Source organism: Tursiops truncatus, chromosome X (assembly GCF_011762595.2).
Source record: "Tursiops truncatus isolate mTurTru1 chromosome X, mTurTru1.mat.Y, whole genome shotgun sequence".
NCBI lineage: Eukaryota > Metazoa > Chordata > Mammalia > Artiodactyla > Delphinidae > Tursiops > Tursiops truncatus.
Window position 1 is genome coordinate 119779619 of NC_047055.1, and position 17744 is coordinate 119797362.

General features: G+C 41.8%; 1 non-coding gene across 1 annotated transcript; it reads right to left on the bottom strand.

The window, feature by feature from the left end:
- Positions 1–522: 522 nt before the first annotated feature.
- LOC117310512 (U6 spliceosomal RNA) lies at positions 523–629 on the bottom strand. The gene has a single exon (XR_004524656.1). It is a non-coding gene; the product is annotated as a U6 spliceosomal RNA (small nuclear RNA).
- Between the last annotated feature and the right edge of the window lie 17115 nt (positions 630–17744).

Below are 17744 nucleotides of genomic sequence, written 5' to 3' on the forward strand. Positions count from 1 at the left end.
TGTCCTCCTCAGAAAGGCGGTTTCTCTTTTTCCTTCAGTATCTTAAAGCTATTGACTTCAAATTAGTAGTTATCAGATTAAGAATCATATGCCCCACCGGTATGTTCAGTCTGCCCAGGCCAAGTTTAGCTAATTCAAACCCATTATCTGTTCAGCAACACCTCTTTACTATTCAGTGTTGATTGTTTACACAGTCAATATGAAACACTGGAAAAAAGCGGAGTGACGAGGATACAGAACATTTGTTTTATGTCTTCCTGTAAAAACCCTCTGACTTTATTCTGAATATATTAAGCACTAGACTCATGCATTTTTAAACAGCATTTGTAATGTCTTTGCACTTATATTAGGTAACCACATTGTTTTTGATACACAAATAGGATTCTTTAAAGAAATACCCTTTTCTCTGAAATGGGTCATATTCTTTTTTTTTTTTAACATATTTATTGGAGTATAATTGCTTTACAATGGTGTGTTAGTTTCTGCTGTATAACAAAGTGAATCAGCTATACATATACATACAAAAATATGGAACGCTTCACGAATTTACGCGTCATCCTTGCAGAGGGGCCATGCTAATCTTCTCTGTACTGTTCCAATTTTAGTATATGTGCTGCTGAAGCAAGCACGGGTCACATTCTTTACAGTTAGAGAGCCTACTTATTTCTGCCCACTGAGAAAAGATGGATTCCTTTTTGAGCCTCTTCGAGGTGTTAGTCAGCTTAAATTATGCATGCAGTTTAATGCAAATGAAAGGTTTCAATATAAGCAGGTGGTTCTCTGGAGGCTATCCTATTGGCAAAATATTTATCATCAAGTATGTATTCAACTCTTTGTGGGCAACCAATAAATGTCTGTAGACTAAAAAAAGAAAAAATAATCTATACCTACTTTTTTTAAAAAAAGCAAAAATTAATATTTTTTAAAGCCACTGTTAATTAAGGGTCATTAGAATGTCTATAAACTCAGGAATACATGTCTAATGCAGATGTGACCTAGTTTCCTAGTTCATCACCATAAAGGCCACTGGGCTTAATTCTTATTACACAGAGCTACTCCATTATCTTTTTTTCATTTGCTTTTGTAACCTATCTTTGTGTATTCGTTTATTTTTACTCTACCTTCTGAGAATGACTTTAAGCAGCCTACAAAGGCACATATGATATATCTGAGATCAAAATGTGTTTAAAATAAAAAAGATGAAGCATCTCTCAGCCTGTGCGACATGATGCACGACATGAGCCAAAGGCTAAAGGCGTATTGTGAAGTCAAACTGGGCTCACCAAAGCTTCTGTGCCTAGAGTTCTGATGTCGGCGGTGACAGATAATGGAGCCAGACCCCCTGCGATTGAATCCTGGTTCTGAACTTGGTTACTCACTGCCATGCCATGTGACCTTCACCAAGTGCCCTCTCCCCTCGATGCCTCGGTTTCCTCAGGCCTAAGTAAGGGATACTAATAATACCCACCTTAATTCAAACAGCGTGTTGGAACAGTACCTGGCACAAAGAAAGGCCTACCACGCCATCAAGGAGTACTAGTACTAATCATAGTCATGTTTCAGCAGCAGCCTGGCAAGTAGTGACTCAGAAGTAGTCTCCCTTAGTCAAGGTAAACCACCTAAGTGTGGTTTTTTTGATGCCCTCTCCATTTTCTGTTTCCTTCTCAGTATATTTCTCCTTCCTCTTTCAATGGTGAGTATCCTCACCATCCTACCACTCTTCAGGGGGAGGGTCCCATCCTGTGGCCACCGACAGGCCAAGCTTTACTCTTAGCTGACTGTCACCAATACCTACTCAGAATTTAACAGTATCATAGATTTTAGGTACACCCTTAAGGGCATATTTATGTCACCTAAGTGAGGATATAGAAGACTGAGCAGCTTTTAACCTTGATAAAAGCTTTCTGTTGGCATGATGACTAAAAGCGGGTTGGAAGTCTCCAGCTCCTTCTGGCTCTTAACCCAAACATATTACTTAGTTAATCAGTGGGCTCTGAAGGAGAGAAGGCAACGTTGCATGGATGAAGGAGCTGAGGGAAGGTACAGAGAGCATTCTGGACTACAGCACTGACAGGGAAAAGAACTGGGAAGACACAACCATAGGCATTCTGGGTTTTGGAAATTCTGGCAGGACCCTGTCTGAAAGGCTCTGGCATGAGAGCAATTGCCTCTTGGGGAAGCAATGGGAAGGAGTAGAAAAAGGAGATGCTAATTGTCCTGCATATCTGTTGCTGCATAAAGAATGACTTCAAATCTCAGCAGTTCAAAGTAACGAGAATCATTTATCTTGCTCCTGAATCTGCAAGGTGGGAAGGACTTAGCAGGAAGGGTTGTCTCTGTACCACACAGTGGCAGCTGGGCAGTCTCCTGAAGCTGGGGGATCCAACTCCAACACAGCTTATTCATATGGCTGAAGTTGATGCCAGCAGTAACCTGGCCTCAGTCCTCTCCATGTGAGCTTTTCCACAGAGATGCTTAGGCTTCCTCAGAACAGAGGAAGGAACCCAGAGGCTGGGTTCCAAGAATGGGTGTTCCAAGAGACAGGAAGTAGAAGCTTCATGTCTTTTAAGGTTCAGGCCCAGAAACTGGCACAGCAACATCTCACTGTATGCTACTGCTCGAGCCACCACCAAGCCCACTCAGGTGGAAGTGGAGAGGACACAGAACCATCCTCCAGTGAGAGGTGTGTCAAAGAATTTGTGGCTATCTTACCTTGCCACACTCAATTGTCCGAAGTAGAAGAGAAGACTGAGACTCGTATAACCTCTCACTGTTCCTTCTCCATCACTTCAGCAAAGCAGAGGAGCTGCAATTGGCTACCTCATGTGATGTGGCCCTTTCTCTAGCCTCAAGACCACAGAAACCCTTTGGACTCTCAGTTGCTGTATATTAGAATCCCTCCCTTCCTTTTGGGTTACTGATACCCCTTTGCAAAAACCTACTTCCTGCTGTCCTAAAATTGATCGTCTCTGTCTCACTGAGTCAGATTAAATTGTAAAAATAAAATGTTATAGCTGTGGGGAGGGAGGGAGGGATGCAGTTAAATGTATAGTGACCCCCTCAGGGGATCCTGGGCCTTATTGGCCACCAGGTGATTATGAATTTTTGATATGCTTCAAAATGATGACATTCTCAACTATATATTTACAGATAGAACTTAAAGACAAAAATTGGCTATTTTGATGGCTTTTCTGGTAGTAAAACTATCCACATGACACTTATTTAGTCCAAGGCAATGGAAACATGTTAAAAGTTCTTGTAAGAAAACTCTGAACTTAAAGATATCAGAGAAATCTTGTTTTCAGTTATTTCTGCTTCTATATAGATTATATCTATTAAATCCTTCTGTTCTTAAGTGAAAACGTGTACATACCTAAGCCAGAGGACTATTTTGCTAAGAGCCAACTTCCATTATGAGATTTTATAATGGGCTTAAAGAGCAAATGTTCAATATATGATAAAATTAGTTTTTGAAACCCTAGGTGAAGGGGCCAGGAAATTAAAGGAGCCAGGGGATCCTCAAATAAAGATAAAAGATAAAGTTGATTTAGATGTAGGGACTGAGAGTGGTAACTCCTGTGAGAAGTCTGCCTTTGTGTGGAAGAGAAGCAAATGGGTTCATTGTACCAAGGCTATAATTATTTTACCATTTCTCCTAACAGCCTGAAAATTTTCTTATAAAGCTCAGGTTCTTAAATTTTACCCAAAGGGAAAAAAGAAGCATGAGAGAGTCTAATGACTAATGATTTCTTCTCTAAAAATAAATCCCACTTTTGAATGTGGCAGCCTGGGAGGAGACAGACCTGCTCCCACAAGCACGGAGGTAGGAGGCTTCAGTAATAGGGTCACAAGCCACCCCTTCCTTACTCAGCACCAGACACAGGGTTTTCTGTCACACTTCCGGGAGCCCTCCCAAGTCAGAGTTGCTGCAGGATGGGCACAGTGAAGCCATCGTTTCACATCAGATCTAAAGGCATATCAATTCTTCTCTCTGCAAAGCTCAGAAGGATGACATAATGTATTTGGTGAAGGTTCACATGTCTGTTAAAAGATGATTCATCGGGGTAAAAACTAGGACAATAAAATTCTACAGAACGGCTCTGCATCTCCAGGTACTCAGGGATTAAAGGAAACATCAGAAATAAAGTGGATCCTGTCTAGACTGGAAAATATATATAATGGTAAAATAACGAGAACCAAGCAAATGATTAGCTTGTCACAAGTTCTTCATACTGGGAAGTCTCAATAATGGTCAAGCTGAAGTTCAGATATAAACTGTCAGCCCAAGATGGTACGTCCGTGATTGAGGCCAGTGCTACTCAAAGTGTGGTCCATGAGACCAGCAGCATCAGCATCACCTGACATGTTAGAAATACAAGTTCTTGGGCCCCATCCCAGACCTACAGACCCAGAATCTCTGGGGATGGGGGCCAGCAATCTGTGTTTTACTAGCACTCCAGATGATTCATAAGCACACTATTGTGTGACAAGCCCCGATTCAGATTGTGGATAGAGGAAAAATGACAAAATAGACATCTGGTTGACTCAGCCTTAACTCTCAAGAATGCATAACAAAATGAGGCATAATTCATGTGTTATTTAGGTATTTAGGAAACCGCCTAAAGTTTGATAGGGTCTGAATAAATGCTAACAGATGAAACTTGACAAGTTCACAAATCAGTTACTAAAATCATTCCTCCCCAAATTACTAAGGGTGTACTCCGCACTTCAGGAAATGGTAATGTAAGTTATATATGAAGTTTAAAGACCTAAACAATATGAGGAAGAAGCCAGGCAGAGTGCTGGGTCAGCAGAACGTGCTTCTTGCCCCTTGGACAGAGAAACACCTGGGCCCAGTACAGAGGTCAAGAGGCCAGGTTGGGCTGGACAGAACATGTCCCCCTGGCAGTGAGAGGCAGCAGAGCCAGGGAGTCCACATGGATATAAGGGGACAATTGTAGATCACGGACAGCAAGCAGAAACACACAATCAGAAGCTTAAAATCTAACCTGTTCCAATTTGGTCCCATTTTTAAGTGGCTCAACACCAAGGTGATAAACAGTATAAGGGTTTGGGGGCCTACCTTTATTAGGTGCTGGCTCACAGTGTGGCGTGGGCCAGGCTGATGGTGAACATAACCAGACAAGCCCCATGGGTGCTGCGGGAAAATTAAATATGGTGATGCAAATTGGAGGTCACATTCAAAATTGTTAAATAGGGACTTCCCTGGTGGTCCAGTGATTAAGACTCTAGGCTTCCACCGCAGGGGCACAGGTTCGATCCCCGGTCGGGGAGCTAAGATCCCACATGCTGCGCAGTGTGGCCATAAAAAAAAATTGTTAAATATATTGTTGGTATATTCAAAGCAAGGAAACTGCCGATCACGCATTCCACAACAATGACTGAGCAAGCGCCAAGCACCAGCTGCATCACAATTCTCCATCTTTGGGTTGGAAGTAGTGTTCACCGGAATTGTATTAGCAGACCTTGGCTCCTGGAAGACGTCCTCCATCCACCAAGACCTAAACGGAGCTCTCTTTAGAGCAGTGGCTCTCAATCTCTGGAGTTTTAATACATGATGTCTAGGCTCAGATCAATTGTATAGCTGAAGATGGGAGCCAGGGACATTTTTAGAAAGCTCACCAAGTCATTCTATCACAGCCAGGGCTGAGAACCGAGGGAAGGGGAAGAGAGAAGAGAAAAAGCCAGTCCTCATCCAGCCTGCCTTGGGGAGGTAGGGGGAAGGAGGGATAGGACAGATTCACGACTGGAACCTCAAGTGAGCTAATTATGTTAGGAACCCATGTGCCTGAAACACCCACACTCAGACATTTGTCTGCAACCTGACATAAAATGTAATTCTTAAAAAACTGTGCATTTCATGTTAATGATGTATGTTTGGGTGATGATGGGTAGATAAAACAGGCACAATGAGAGGAACCAGTGAAAGGAACCAGGTGACAAATGGGGAAGGGGACTAACAGTTCCTCAGCAGAATCTCAATATTCATTTGTCGAACTGAATGAAACTGACAGGTATGTATGTACCAGGCTCTAAGTATTGCGCAGTAGATCACTTCCCTCAGTCCAGTGACTGTCTCTGTTAATCCTATTATACCCCTATCTTACAGATTAAGAAATCAAGGCTTACCCAAGGTAAAGCAATTCAGTCCTTTCAGACCTCAGACCCTCTTCCACTATCTTGGGTTACAACAGCATTGAGCAGCTCCTGGGCCACTGCAGTTTGGGTTTTTCAGTTTGAGTTCCTGGGACAGGTAGGGGTGGGGGATCTTGATAAGAGTAGCTTAATGTCAAAGTGGCTTCTAGAATAGTTCTTAGACACCTACTCAGTCTCTGCTCATTTTACTAAAACTCTACCCAGTAGTGTCTCAGGTCCTGGGTCTTTGGGAAAGAAGCTCCCATCCCCACCTCCTCTGTTAGTGGGACTACTGAAATATACATCTACCATAGCAGCTTTGTAGACAGATATTATGTCAATGCTTCTACATGTTCCAAATCCCACCTCTCTAGGCTTGAGAAACTCAAGAATGAAGAACTCAGTCTTGCATCCCCAATACATAATACTATAGCTACATAGTAACTTCTTAACAATGGTCTGTTGAATGAATGAATGAATGAATACAGAGCTGACCCCACAGGGGATTCCGACTCCAGTTTCCAAGGGATTTTTTTCATTCATTCAAGAAACATTTGTTGAGCATCTACTATGTATGATGCACAATTCCAGGAAGTGGGGATACAGAAATGAACACCAATAAAGGCTCTCAATTATCACCTCTACTGCACCCATATTAAGAGCTTAAAAATGGGCATAAGGTAGAAAGGAATAAGAATGTAGTATGGGGCTTCCCTGGTGGCACAGTGGTTAAGAATCCGCTTGCCAATGCAAGGGACTCGGGTTCGAGCCCTGGTCCGAAAGATCCCACATGCCGCGGAGCAACTAAGCCCGTGCGCCACAACTACTGAGCCTGCACTCCAGAGCCTGCGAGCCACAACTCCTGAAGCCCGGGCGCCTAGAGCCCGTGCTGTGCAACAAGAGAAGCCACCGCGATGAGAAGCCCACGCACCGCAACGAAGAGTAGCGCCCGCTCACCACAACTAGAGAAAGCCCGCGCACAGCAACAAAGACACAACGCAGCCAAAAATAAATTAATTAAAATAAATAAATTTTAAAAAAAAGAATGTACTAGGACTGCTTTTGACTTGTAACATTACTTAATTTTACTTGGCTTTTCCATTACATACTTGCTTTAAATGAGTCCATCGCATTGTCCTGTGATTAGACAGACAATTCTAGGAGAAAGGCTATTGCGTTGCTTGGAATTGCTGACTTGATACACAACCAAAGCTGCCTGCCTATGAACAAACCTAGGAAGATAACAGATTTCCATACCCACATGAGCAGAAGCAGGCAGGCTATTGCTTCTGTGTATCATTCAAGCCACATAAAGGGGAGCGAGGGGCCCAAAAACTCAATGGAGATACAGCAAATTAATTAAAACACATTCTTCATTGTCCAAAATTTGGGTAATAAATGCTCTACAAAATGCACTGAGAAGGAAGTCGAATGCTCTGTGGCCGCATTTTGCACCTTTCATTCTGGCATTATGAGAACAGGCCTCCGAGGAGCTGCCTCAACCTGTGTTTAACACGGAGCTCTGTATGTCAGTGGATGCTCTGCTGGCCCCTGGGAAGAGTGAGAGCTACAAATATTATTTACCCCCTAGACCCTGGTTATACACAGACATTACATTCATGGCCCACTCCAGATCATATTTTCTGAAAGCCCGGGCATTGGTTCTAGTCTGCTGCGGATGGAAAGTCTATCTTTATTCAAAACCAATAATCTTTGGAAAAAGATGATAGGGAGATAATTAATTTAATGGCCATTCCGAAAAATTTATTTACAGGGAAGAATTCCAAAAGTCTCGTTTAATTACAAAGATAAAAATGCATTAATTTTACAGGTCAAGTCATTCCAGCAAGCCTCTAACTCAGGGGAAAGGTTCAGAATTGAAAATTGGTGCTCTGAGTGTACCAGGTAACTTTCCCCCTCCTCTCTAATAGCTTGATTGTTTTGTTTTGTTTTTTAACAATGTCTCTCTGTGTTTCAGGCACTCTGGCTTCTAGGAGATGATAGGGCATCACTGCTCTACTAAATCAATATTTGTCCACACTCATAAAATATCTGAGAAATAGATGGTCATTTATATAGTCTCTTCTTTCTACAGGTTGCCTTCTTTCTTAATGTAAACTATCACCTATCACCTTCCTATACTTTCAATTATGCTTCTGTGCGACTGTCAAGTAAATCATCAGAAAAGACAACTAACTGAAACTGCTGCATTTCCCACTCAGTTCAATTTCACGTGGTCCACCTTAGAGAAGTATTAGGAATAATATACTGGATATGGTTGTCTCTCAGTCTGTATTAAAGCAGATGTCACGACCAACCTTAAGTAACGCAAATATCCACTGAGTATAGTTGCTGTGCCATGGAGCCCTGAAACTCTTAGGGTGGGATGCACGCCTGAAGTCATTCTTCTTCTTTTGCTTTAGAAAGGCGAGCAGTGCATATACCATTTATTCCATAACCCAGCAGTAGAGTCCAGAATAGCAACTGATCATCGAGCATCCTTGTATTTCTGCAGCTAAGCGCATGAATAGTCATAAGGGGCAAGAGAAACAAAGACTACAAATAGGTTCATGTCAGTTTTTAAATGCATCTGATAAGTTACAAATTGTATCAAGTAGAAAAGTAAGATTTACAGAACCATTCATTCGACAAACTTTCATGAAGCTAGGGGTTTGAGAAACAAAAGACATCCTTTCCTAGGGAAGGAGCTCACAAAGGCAGAAAGAATAACTCGGTGTGACAACAGAGCTAGCCAGAGGGTGCTAAGGTCGCGGAGAGAAAAGATACCTAATCCAGTTTGGGAAGATTTTCCAGGAGAGGGTGATGCCCAGTCTCAGTCTTGAAAAGTGGGAACATAACCTGAAGAAGGGAAGAGATGGAAGAATGTTCTGGGCAAGGAAAACGTACTCCAAGGCAGCTACTACGGTCAGGAAGGACCGAGCAGAGGATGCTCAGAACAAGCTGAACTCAGCATCATGTTTGACAATTTCTCTACAAGTAAACATCTATTTTTGGTCTATTATGATATTGAACTTTTCTTCTGTTAAACGCTACTGTATATTTATGTCAAAGCTGCCTTTTATTGGACTCTTACTGGACCTTATCTTTGTTTCTCCTGCATAATTCTTTTTTTTTTTTTGCAGTACGCGGGCCTCTCACTGTTGCGGCCTCTCCCGTTGCAGAGCACAGGCTCCGGACACGCAGGCTCAGCGGCCATGGCTCACGGGCCCAGCCGCCCTGCGGCATGTGGGATCTTCCCGGACCGGGGCACGAACCCGTGTCCCCTGCATCGGCAGCCGGGCTCCCAACCACTGCGCCACCAGGGAAGCCCTCTCCTGCATAATTCTAATCAATGTCTGCGGATATTTTTTAAAAAAGAAATGAAATCCAAATATGCTTTGGCTTATGTGTCACCTTACCTCCATGTAACTCAAAATCTTCACAGATATTTTCACAGCTCTGCTCTATGCCAAATTAACTGCAGAAAAATGATGCAAACTTGTATCAAAACCTACAAAAAAGGTTTCATGTAGTAGGAGCAGAGAGAGGGCAGGGCAGAGATGGTATAAGAACTCAAGTAGGTAAGATAAAAAGTAAAGTGGGTTTTTAAAACTACCATTGGAACATGTGATTTGGTATAATTCAAAAGTAATAAATCTGAGGAGGCACATCATTTTATCACTTCAAGCTTAACTCTCAAACATGGACCTTTTAAATGTCAGTAAAAGTTGGGTTCTTTTTCTCAAAGAGTAGATGAGCATTCAAAGCATAGAACATCTTTTCAGGATGTGCTCTGAGTGTTGACAAGGAAACGCTCATCTTTACCACTTTCTGAATATCACTGATGGGCTCCAAAGACAGACATAGCCATCAACGGCATGCACAGATGCTCATAATCATTTGAAGAAGAGGTTTTTAGTTGGGGGAGCTGGTGTGCTGCATTTGCTAATTGCTTCCTCTGTAATCTCCCATTCAGGCTTGCTTTCTGCCTTCTGAGTCTCTGATGTGATCAGCAGCAGGTGATGCAGACCCAGTCCCCATGAGACCGTGACAGGTGCATGCGGCACTTTGCCTGTGCTAACTCATCTTGCCGTGGTGAATTTGTCAATGACTTCTATAACTCGCTCCATCAGGTTTCAAACATGCTTTAATGACCTCGAGGCTGCAATACACCCAATGTTATTTGTCTTCATGTACGTTCTTTTGTCTGTTGCTAAAAAAAAAATTTATTCAACTTGAAAGGTTTCTGATCTAATTGTTAATGTTAGTGTTTCATTATTCAAACTCTGTGTTCATTTATGGGGTTGGGCCATTTCTGGATTTCTTCCTTCCTTGAGTTTCTTTAGAACACTTATTATAGAGAAGTTACAAGGCGAACTATTCAGTTTTGGTCTGGCTCTGCTAGCAATGTCGTTATTGCTTTTGGATTGAGTGGCAGGTCACTGACAAATACGGCACCTCGCAAGGGAACCTTGAGGACAAGGGTAGAGATAGGATATGGGCACCTGGGATAAAGCGAAGTGCTAGGTGGGGTAGTTCCACGGGTGACCATCTGCCAAGGCCTCTCCAAGAAGCAGCAGGAGGAAGGGCTTTCTAGATGAGATTCTTATATACCAGCAGTCAAATAATCAACTGTTATTTACTGTGTGTCTCATAGACATTTGAAATTATACAAAGACTAACAGCCCATTTAGATAGGGATCCTGAGCTATCCCTGCTTTAAAAAACCAAAGCAGATTTCTCTTCTTTATTAAAAAAAATAAAAGGAAAAACATCTTCCCAGCCAAACTGAAAGGCACTAGTCAACTCGCTCTTTTAAGTGACTGCGCAGCTGTTCCTGATGCAAGCTGTTCGGAAAGGCAAGTTGTCTCCTAAAGAAGCATTCAAAGTTTGCATAACTCTTCATCAATGCTAAGAAATAAAAAGTTTTGGAGGTAGGATATGTCACGTTGATGAAACAATCATTCCTCCTCTGAGTATGAGCAATCATACACTTTCTACGATTTAGATACGATGTATGGATTAACCACAAAAAGGCTTTTTTAAAGATCCCCTTTCATGGCAGAACTTTCAAAAACAGGATTTTAGATGACGATTAGGCAGAAAAGACCATATTACCATATAGTCAAGATTTCAGTACAAGGTTAACACAGAGGGTTGCCAAATTGGATTTTCTATCCCAGACCTCTCACCTTCGCTACAGCCCCAGACTCTGAGCTACGGAGAGCCACCTGGACATCCTGCCCTCACCTCAAATCTGAAAAGGCACAAAGGGAAAACTCATCACTTTTTTATCCCTCATTTACCCATACAAAAACAGCAACAAAAACAAAGCAAAGAAAACCTGTGGTTCTGCTTCCCAAGTTTCCAATTCCTTCTAAAGATACCACTATTATCGTAGCCTCATTCAATCAACACATGTGAGGGAGATATAGATGGATAAGCCACATGGCCAACCTCTAGTGCACAGCATTAAAATGTGATTGGTGTTGTGACAGAGTTATGCGTAAAGTATCAGGGAATGAAGATTAGCAGTATCAATCACAGCCTTTCACAGAGGTCAGAAAATCCTTTGAGAAAAGACAACACTTAGATTGAGACTTGAAGGATTGAAAGGAGAGGAGGAACATTCCAGGCAGAAAGGAACAATGTGTGAAAAGGAGGCATGAAATTTCAAGGGGGATTGCAAATAGGTCAGTGGAATCAGACGGCAAGATAGATGTGGGGACCTGGTAGAACAAGGATGGGAATGTGAGCAGATCATGAAGAACTCTATTTACTAAGAAGTTTGACCTTTATATCAGTAGGGAACCACTTGAATGACTTGTCCAGATGCATTTCAAAAATAATTATACCAGATTTGAAAGTTTGGACTATTGCTCAGAAAATATTCACTTAACCTCCCTTCTACTTGGAGTATATACCTCCCTGCCCTATTGACTTGGGCTTCGTAGTGTGACCTACTTTGACCAAAGGAATGTAACTCTAACAGAAGCTTGAAGTATACTTCACCCTATGATGGCCATGTGAAGAGCATGTTCTAGTCAGCCTCTGTCCCTTCAGCCTGGGACCCATGAGACCCATGCTGTAGCTGTGAAGCCTGGAGTTCAAAGCCTGGTCCATGGATCCCAAAACATGGAACCAAGCCCCACCAAGTTGCAGCCTGAAAAAGAGCCACTTTAGCCAACCCAAACACTTACGAGCAAGAAAAGTAAATGGTTTTTGTTACAGACCACTGAATTTGGGAATGATCTGTTAACACAGCACTACTGCAGCAATAGCTGACTAACACATGCATGTTAGGAAATACGACAACAATTTTTGCCTTCCATTTAACCTTGTACTCCTTCCAAATCCAAAATACCAAGGAGATATTCTTTCAGTCCTTCTTTAGAACTGTATTACTGGAACAGCCTCCTAATCAATATTTCTGAGCCTGGTTTTGCTCAGTTCCCATCCATCCTGAAGTCTTATGTCTAGACTACTCTTCTTAAACACCATCTTCATGTCATATCTCATCTCACAATCTGCAAGACGTCCCATTACACAGCATTTCACGTTCAAATGCAGGTGTTTCCAAACACCACCAAGTAGTTTAACCCCTTCACTGTTTGCACCCCAAACTAATTCTTTATGCCCTATCTTTGTTCAGGCAGAAGAACTCTATTTCTTTTCACCTCATCTACAAAGCTTCATTTTAAGCCACGTTTTTTCCATGTAGTAATCACCCTTCCCAAACTTCTTAGAGCTGCAAGGACTACACGGTTCTATGACATTTTTAGTCTATATCCCAGGAGCACCTAGTTAAACAGTGACTTTGTATACGTGTATATCTTACTTTCCCAACTACCTTGAAATCTCCTTGAAAGCCAGAACTACATCAAATTTTACTACATTCTCTTGTCCCTTCCCCCACCCCATTCCCCATTCTTTGCAGAATGGCTGGACACCATAGACAATGGAAATTTGTTTGATACCCTAAAATAAGTTTTCATTTCTTCAATACATATTGATTAAGCCCCTACTATGTACCAGGCATTGTGATATGTGATGGCTGAAAAAAGATGAACAAACTGTCACCTATGGCCTCAAAAGCTTTACAATTTACAGCAACAATAAATATACAAAAGGAAGCATTACTGATTTCCTCTGAAGGAATCTCACTTCATTTGCTGCATATATTTTAAATGTTCATATCTATTGCCAGACTAAAAGGCTGAAAGAGGAGCATGACAGATGCACTTGCTGAAGTCACACTCATGTCTTACCCAGAGAATTTTCTTAACCTAATTGCCACTACCCTGGGAACATGACTGTCAATCCTGACTTTTTTCTTCACAAAGGCAGTGAGGCGGAGCCAAAAGGGCACCTGGGGAGGGAACCTTCTGCTGAAGCACACTATGTATAGGTTTCCAGTTTACCAGAAACAAATATTTAAATGCGTTTTCTTAATTTTCCCCCTGTCATCTGACAGAGATGCATCAACTTCCCTAATTTATCAAAGAGCGTGTATCACATTACAGAATCAATGCACTAACTAATGGAATTTCATTCTCTAGGTATACTGTCTGGCTTTATTTTTCTTTTTATAAATGGAGAGTGTATCTAAATAACTGAATCTCCCATATAGGCCATTACAGAGCATTGAGTAGAGTTCCCCGTGCTCTACAGCAGGTTCTTATTAGTTATCTATTTTATATAGAGTAGTGTGTATATGTCAATCCCAATCTCCCAATTTATCTCTCCCCCGCCCCGATCGCCTGGTAACCATAAGTTTGTTTTCTACATCTGTGATTCTACTTCTGTTTTGTAATTAAGTTCATTTATACCCTTTTTTAGATTCCACATATAAGCGATATCATATATTTGTCTTTCTGTGCCTGACTTACTTCACTCAGTATGACAATCTCTAGATCCATCCATGCTGATGCAAATGGCATTATTTTGTTCTTTCTTACGGCGGAGTACTATTCCATTGTATACATGTGCCACATCTTCTTTTTCCGTTCCTCTGTTATGGACATTTAGGCTGCTTCCATGTCCTGGCTATTGTAAATAGTTGTCAGCCACACTTTAATGAACATAAGAGTTGGAGTGTTGGACATTTCAAATGCAATTTGATACTAATTACGAGAGTGGATGTTTAACCACATAAGTGAATAACTTTGCCGCATGTTTAGTCCAAGTCCACGTGGTCCCTGGCTATGACAGATGCCAAATCAGAAGAGAAGTTGATATCACCATTGGGTAAAAGCCTTCAAATGACCAAGCAGAATAATTACGTTAATTTACATTGACAGACACAGTGAGATTTTGACAAATTAAAGTATTTAGTTTCTCTTAATACTTCAAATAACTGCATGTTTAAATATCTAACTGGTGAAAGAGCATCCAAGAATTCATTGTCTTCAATTCTCAATCCTTCAATTTGAAGGAGTATTTTCCAAGAAAAGTAGACTCTTTGGTGGGGGAAAGAAGTCTGAAATGTTGAAGACTGAACTCTATTTACAGCTCCCTGGCAACTAAAATGGGAAACCTAAGCAAATAAAGATAGCAGGACCCAGGCAAGGGTGGGAAAGCTTGGGATGACAAAATTAAATTTCTCTGGGACCTCTTCCAGGCTGATCTGTGACTGAAAAAAATAAAGTGTTACAGTATGCCACTGCAAAGAAACAGATGTCAGGAAACCCAGAATTTGAGGGGAAGTGGTGCTTCAAAGTACCACACTATAGTGTGACATGCTTGTTGATCATCTTTGATCTTCAGAAACTTTTGAAAGACTTCGCTAAACTCTCAATTAAACCTAACTTTCATTGTAAAGAACTACAATTTAGTTACGAGAAACATTTTAGTACAAAGACAAAATACATAATCCTGGGGGAAAAGAAAAGGTCCAAAGACCACATATTCAAGCTGTTCTGAGACAAAAAGGAGAGCTGTTGCAAGTATTTTGGAGTCTTAAGTGGAAAAGGGACTGGAGAAAATGGATTTTTTTTTAAGCGAAACCAGTATTTCAAATTATTCTGGGCCTACTTTAGAGCAGACATATGGCATTAAATATGCAATAATGAAAAGAAAGAACACAGTCGCAAAACTGGAATGACGGACTAAGCATAGAGCTTCCTACAGAATTGATGTCTTCTAGAAGTCTAGGACCTAAATGTAAACTTTGGGGTGCCTGAGTTATTGGGATGAACATGCCCCATTATCACTCATTATCTGGAGAACTAGCAAGCATAGAAATTGCATTTTGTAAGAATCATCTTTTAGATTTAATCTAAAATACAGCTCCTACACACACACACACACACACACACCCCCCACTGAACACAGTTTGCTATTTGTGTGTTCGTGAATTTAAGAACACTCCTGAAGACAACCAACCATAAGGAGATGAAGCAACAAATAGAGTTCAACCTTACAGACTCCATAGCCCCTTTCGGCAGCTTCTCCCTCATTTCAAAGACCTCTCCCACTCCCGAATGTGCTACCCAAACAAAACTATACTAGCTCTATCCTGTTATCTTCTCATCATAAGAGCAAACAACCTGTGGGCTCTCGCTGTATTTAGTAACTCAACATGTTACCTCTCCTAAGACTATCAGCCTTTAAAAGAAGAGAACAAGTCTATGCTAGATTCAAAGGAATGAGCTCCACGAACTAGTAGGGGAGGAATTTGGGGGCAAAATAACTTTCCTCCAACCCTCAAGCCACCTTATGCGATGAAGCCCTCCTTTCCCAAATGCATATCCCAGGCTCTGTCAACCTTGGCGCTACTGATATTTGGTGCTGGAGAACTCTTTTTCATGGAAGACTGCTGTGCACTGTAGGATGTTTAGCAGCATCCCTGGCCGATAGCATCCCTTCACTCAGTTTTGAAAATCAAAAATCCCCATATACTGCCAAATGTCTCCTGGGGGGCGAAATCACCCGGCTGAGAAGCGCTGGTCTATGTGAAGACAGGCCTTACTTGCAAACACCAGTCACCTTAAATTCAATGCCTCAGATTGCGGTTTTTATCCCTGTGCAGTTGCTGTTAGTACATACATCACTCTTTAGAAAAGAACAAAAACAACAACAAAAAAACCCACAGGAAACCTGCTCATCACAAAATAATTAGCAGAACTGGACTCCAGTCAAGAGCTTTTGTTCTTGTTTCATTGAAGAAAAATTTACACATGAAAATATTCTCAAGCAAGGACTCAATACATCATCACATTGTTTGCCCTCAGACTTATTTACAAATACCTATTTGAAAATATATTAAAGGGAAAATGACTATATTCCTTTAGACTCACTGTGGCTTTTGAAATTACTGCATCACAAAAACAGATGGAATGAAAAAATAACTTAAGAACATATGAAGAGGCAGAGCTTTGTTTTTGCAAAAATGCTAATATTAGATCCCTGACTTGTACAATGCATGTCTCTGGCTCAAATTAGACATACTGGTCTATAGAACATGTTGATTTTTTTTTTTTTTTTTGCGGTACGCGGGCCTCTCACTGTCGGGACCTCTCCCGTCGCGGAGCACAGGCTCCGGACGCGCAGGCTCAGCGGCCACGGCTCACGGGCCCAGCCGCTCCGTGGCATGTGGGATCTTCCCGGACCGGGGCACGAACCCGTGTCCCCTGCATTGGCAGGCGGACTCTCAACCACTGCGCCACCAGGGAAGCCCCAGAACATGCTGATTTTTAAATGAATGTTTACTTTTGCTTAACTTTTTTTGGTACTCCCCTTCTCCATTCCTGATGGTTTCCTGAGATCAGTGGAACTCAACTAGGAGCAATTTTGCCCCCCTCCCCGCAAGGGTGAGGGATTTGTCAATGTTTGGAGACATTTTTGGTTATCACAACTCAGAGGTGGTGGGAACGGGAACACGGCTGACATGTAGTGGGTAGAGGCCAGGGACGCTGTTAAACATCCTACAATGCACAGGATGGCCCCCACCACGGAGAATTATCCGGCCCCAAAAGTCAATAGTACCGAGGCTGAGAAATCCCAGTCTGGACACATAATTAGAACTCCCATACACAACCCCTGATTTGGTTACAACCTATGGGAAAGAGGTGGTACCCACATCTTCTCCATTTGTTTAATGACCATGATGCGTAGGCTATTACCTGAAAAATCCAATTTATTGGAAAGAGAAGACAAAGAAATAACTTCATTCTTCTTGTTTAAAACATTCTTGGTAAACTAAAAAATTAAAGTATTGTTGGAATAAAATAATATCTTTTAAACGGATGAATTGTAACATTTGCAAAAAACAAGGACCATTTTGGAACCTGGTATCTGTGGGCTATGCATTTGAACCTCCACAGGGAGCTTAAGGCTCTTTTCCTCACCCTCTACCCCCTCATCCTCCCCCAAGAGGAAGCAGCTCCCCGCAGGGCAATAATGCTGAAGGGCCTCCCCAGGGCAAAAGGAGGCCATGATGATAGAGGGTGGGGACAAAGAGTGAGCAATAAGGAGAACTCAAGTGGGGGCAGGGTAAACAAAAAAAGAGAGAGAGAGAACTCAAGTGAGGCTCCAATCCTCCTACCCCTTTAAGGAAATCTCTTCACCATGAATTTATTTTCTCTTTA